Here is a 5,129-nt window from a genome sequence, read left to right as displayed (position 1 = left end):
CTACGCAATTGTTACGAATGTGTTAAGTCAACAGTCAACCCGGCGGCAGTCGGGTGTTAAGAAGTGCTAGTGCTAGTGCCAGTGCCAGACTATCGGACATGGCAACAAAAACAAAAGCCGCTTGCCTCGTACATATGTATGAAGCACATATGAAGCATGGCATGCAAATCACATCGATGGGAATGGTGATGGGGATGATGATGATTATGCAATTAGCGCAACACACATAGCGTATGCGCAATATTAATCAAAAGATTTTGTCGGGCGCTAAAAAACAGGCAAACAAATTGTTGTAGCTATCCAACCGATTCTAGCCGGTAATCGCTAGTCGCTACAGAGAGAAATGGGGAAACCCCAAACTGGTTTGGAAACGGAATAACAAACGACTTAAGACACGAACTTGAGGCAACGAAAGGGCAAACCCAATGATAAATGTTACCTCCGATAACTAGGTGATCCGTATAGCCAGTAGCTATTATGGTCACCTCCAACGACCCGCCCACCACAGCTACCAATTAACCAAAAACAAATAATTAAACAAAACAACCTGAATACATAATCATCATCGAATCGATTCGACCCAAGTCCAAGCCCAAGCCCGAGCCGGAGCCAAAATCCAAACCAAAAGAGGAAAAACGTTGAAAAAGAGCAGCAAAAATTGAGAAATCATTTGCATATGACGAGTGTTTCGATTGACTTACATAAGCTCGGGCCAGGAAAAAGAGCAAAAAGGGGCACAAAAGAAAGAAAGAAAGAAGAAAAATAAGATTTATATAAAGCATCAAAAAAAGAAAATATAAGCAAGACGAACGGAGCTAACAAATCCATGGCGGAACTTGTTTTCCAACAAGCAGATCGTATATTTTGGGTTTTATTACATGATGAAAAAATGGTCAGATCGCAGTCCCCTCCAAAAACCGTCCAAGCCAAAACGAAACCGGATTTAAGGCCCCAGCAGCAGCGGCACCTAAAAATTAAGTAATTTGTGTCAGTTCGGAAAGAAAGTTCTCAACCGTAATAAATATACGGTAAATATATGGCACCTACTATAGGTCTCTACAAGTATGTATGTACGTATATGTAAGTATCACATGCTCCAGAGTGCAGCCCCAGCAATACGAGTTTCTCCGCTTACGCAATACTCCTCGTAAGCCAGCCCTAAATTGAAAAAGCAAAATAAAATAAAACCATTTCAGGAAAACGAACAAGGGGTAAAGAGATGCTACAAAAAGAAAAAAACCAAAAGCCAAAAAAAAAGGACGGCTTCGGCGTTCGGGTGTGCTGATAATGAAGTTCATGTCATACCTACCCACACAGCGATATATATCTTATACAGTATATATACATATGTATTGTGTAGTCGAGACGAGAATTCGGCGGAGCCATAAAAACGTTGCCAAATAATTTGTGGCTCAAGCTGCAGTTAACCAAATTGGGGTTAAGTTGCCCCAATGCGTCGCTCTTCTTTCTCTCTCTTTCTCTGCTCATCTCTCTTTTGTCTCTTTTCCCATTTCGTTTGCCCTTCTTTCACGCACTTTTATTGTCCGACTATTTATGTTTTCCGTTTTTTTGTTTGTTTCTTTGGTTTTTGCATTTCGTCTGATTCGGTTTTATTTGCTTTATTGGCGTCTTGACATGGTTTTTTCTTTTAACTTTTTTAGGCAGCTATTTATTATTCAAAGTCTGCTTCCCAGGTTGATCTGCAGATTATTAATCCAATTTGAAAATGATTTTTTAATGGTATTTTGTGGGGATTTGGTTTTGGCCACAGTGGAACGACTGTGCAGAAGGAGAGAGAGAAATTGCATTAGGATCCAGATTACAAATTGCTTGCAATTTACGTTTGTTATTTGCTGTTTTTCTGTTTTTCTGTTTTCTTTGCACTTTTGTTTATTGTTTTTCTGCGTTTTGTTTCGTTGGATTTGTTTTGGTTTTGCCTTTGCGTTGCCTGGCGAAAAATAATAATAATTAATAATAATAATAATAATAATAATTTTATACCCAAAAGGAACAAATCAATTTGCACTGGATACGCAGCGCCCGACGTCACGCTCAGACTGATTTTCTGTCTATCTCGCACGCACTCTTTGTCGTGTCGCTTAATATTAGCGGCGTCTGCCGGAGGAGAGCCATACTGACTTAGTATCGGGTATAACTGTAGAGTTGCGGTGTCCGCAGCAACTCACAACGTTCCCCCTCGTTTATTTTGTGGCAGTGAAAGTTTTTATTTTCTGCTGCAAAACAATGCGTCGTTCATTTCGTTTCGTTTTCATTTCATGCGATGCAAGGCGATACGATGCTGAGTGCCTCATTGGACATGGACTTCGCATCAGCAGAGTTGATTGTGCGTCACAAATCCTGAGAATTTTTCTCTCTCTTCGGTTCACGCATAATTCAAAGCAATTCCCGCTCTTTCTCCTTCTCCCTCGCCACAATGGAAAACTAGAAAATTTGACCCAGACCCAGACCCAGAACCAAACGCAGGCATGAAAAATGAATTAAAGAAAAAACTGACAAAAGAAAGAACCATCCAATGACTGCTGAAATTTAATTTATGTTTAAAGTGGGAGGGGAACAGCGATAAATGAGCTTCAGGGAGCTTAAGATCTCTTACTCTCTGAGAGAGATTTTGAAGAAGCTTTCTTTGTTCAGCTTATAAGCAGAAAATAAGCAGAAGCAAAACGATAGATAAATGGATAAAGGAATCAATACATACATAAAGAGCTGCCTGCCGAAAGATTGTTTATGAAAATGATAAATAACAGACTACTAGATTTGTTACCACAAACAAGGTTTCCCTTTCCCCTTCAAAAGGTGGGCGGCGGGTATTTCCCCAACTTTTACCCTAACCATACAATTTTTCATTTATTTATTTCATGGCAGTCGAGTCAAACAATCAAGAGAGACAATCAAGATAAGCACCACTCTACTCCACTCCCACTGCCAATGCCACTTTCGATGGTTGTCTCTTCTTGGCAAACTTGAATTAAAATAGATTTGCTCAATTATTTTGAATTGCTTCTAATTGCATTTACCAATTGTTTTCACAAGCCAAAAGGTTAAACCCATTTGACTTTCCCACAAACAGCACCACATCGACGTCCAGCAGCCCCACCAACAATCCGCCAAGTAGGTCAAACAGCTGCGCTGCGCTCGTCTTGGCTGCCTGGCTCAATGCGGGGCTGAGCGGCCAAATTAAATGGAAATTGGTGTCATGCCATGCCATGCCTTGCCATTGGCACATTTTGTCCAGCCAAAAAGTTAGCGAACGGGAAAAAAACACCAGAAAAACCGAAAACGAAAACAAACGAAATATAGTATTAGAGGCGACGCAAACGCAACGCGATGAAAGCCGCGCTCCAAGGTGTTATTGGGTAAGGTAAGTGCCGTTGTAAGCCGAGGGGGCTGCGGCAAGCATACCCGCCCGACCACATAATCAATACTCGTACGTACAACTGTAACGTCTGCTGCAGCAAGGAGTGTGCGCTAATTAGCATTCATCATACAAGCCACAAGGCTGCTACGCAATTGTTACGAATGTGTTAAGTCAACAGTCAACCCGGCGGCAGTCGGGTGTTAAGAAGTGCTAGTGCTAGTGCCAGTGCCAGACTATCGGACATGGCAACAAAAACAAAAGCCGCTTGCCTCGTACATATGTATGAAGCACATATGAAGCATGGCATGCAAATCACATCGATGCGAATGGTGATGGGGATGATGATGATTATGCAATTAGCGCAACACACATAGCGTGTGCGCAATATTAATCAAAAGATTTTGTCGGGCGCTAAAAAACAGGCAAACAAATTGTTGTAGCTATCCAACCGATTCTAGCCGGTAATCGCTAGTCGCTACAGAGAGAAATGGGGAAACCCCAAACTGGTTTGGAAACGGAATAACAAACGACTTAAGACACGAACTTGAGGCAACGAAAGGGCAAACCCAATGATAAATGTTACCTCCGATAACTAGGTGATCCGTATAGCCAGTAGCTATTATGGTCACCTCCAACGACCCGCCCACCACAGCTACCAATTAACCAAAAACAAATAATTAAACAAAACAACCTGAATACATAATCATCATCGAATCGATTCGACCCAAGTCCAAGCCCAAGCCCGAGCCGGAGCCAAAATCCAAACCAAAAGAGGAAAAACGTTGAAAAAGAGCAGCAAAAATTGAGAAATCATTTGCATATGACGAGTGTTTCGATTGACTTACATAAGCTCGGGCCAGGAAAAAGAGCAAAAAGGGGGCACAAAAGAAAGAAAAAGAAAGAAAGAAGAAAAATAAGATTTATATAAAGCATAAAAAAAAGAAAATATAAGCAAGACGAACGGAGCTAACAAATCCATGGCGGAACTTGTTTTCCAACAAGCAGATCGTATATTTTGGGTTTTATTACATGATGAAAAAAGGGTCAGATCGCAGTCCCCTCCAAAAACCGTCCAAGCCAAAACGAAACCGGATTTAAGGCCCCAGCAGCAGCGGCACCTAAAAATTAAGTAATTTGTGTCAGTTCGGAAAGAAAGTTCTCAACCGTAATAAATATACGGTAAATATATGGCACCTACTATAGGTCTCTACAAGTATGTATGTACGTATATGTAAGTATCACATGCTCCAGAGAGCAGCCCCAGCAATACGAGTTTCTCCGCTTACGCAATACTCCTCGTAAGCCAGCCCTAAATTGAAAAAGCAAAATAAAATAAAACCATTTCAGGAAAACGAACAGGGGTAAAGAGATGCTACAAAAAGAAAAAAACCAAAAGCCAAAAAAAAGGACGGCTTCGGCGTTCGGGTGTGCTGATAATGAAGTTCAAGTCATACCTACCCACACAGCGATATATATCTTATACAGTATATATACATATGTATTGTGTAGTCGAGACGAGACTTCGGCGGAGCCATAAAAACGTTGCCAAATAATTTGTGGCTCAAGCTGCAGTTAACCAAATTGGGGTTAAGTTGCCCCAATGCGTCGCTTCTCTTTCTCTCTCTTTCTCTGCTCATCTCTCTTTTCCCATTTCGTTTGCCCTTCTTTCACGCACTTTTATTGTCCGACTATTTATGTTTTCCGTTTTGTTGTTTGTTTCTTTGGTTTTTGCATTTCGTCTGATTCGGTTTTA

General features: G+C 41.1%; 1 long non-coding RNA gene across 1 annotated transcript; it reads right to left on the bottom strand.

Annotated features, from left to right (window-relative positions):
* Nucleotides 1–280: 280 nt before the first annotated feature.
* Nucleotides 281–1,910, bottom strand: LOC117193737. Its single transcript, XR_004474675.1, has 3 exons — nt 1,310–1,910; nt 1,048–1,158; nt 281–967 (listed from the first exon to the last, which is right to left on the bottom strand). It is a non-coding gene; the product is annotated as an uncharacterized LOC117193737 (long non-coding RNA).
* Nucleotides 1,911–5,129: the final 3,219 nt, after the last annotated feature.

This window comes from Drosophila miranda, assembly GCF_003369915.1.
Source record: "Drosophila miranda strain MSH22 chromosome Y unlocalized genomic scaffold, D.miranda_PacBio2.1 Contig_Y2_pilon, whole genome shotgun sequence".
Classification (NCBI taxonomy): Eukaryota; Metazoa; Arthropoda; class Insecta; order Diptera; family Drosophilidae; genus Drosophila; species Drosophila miranda.
This window is presented reverse-complemented; position numbering and strand designations above follow the sequence as displayed.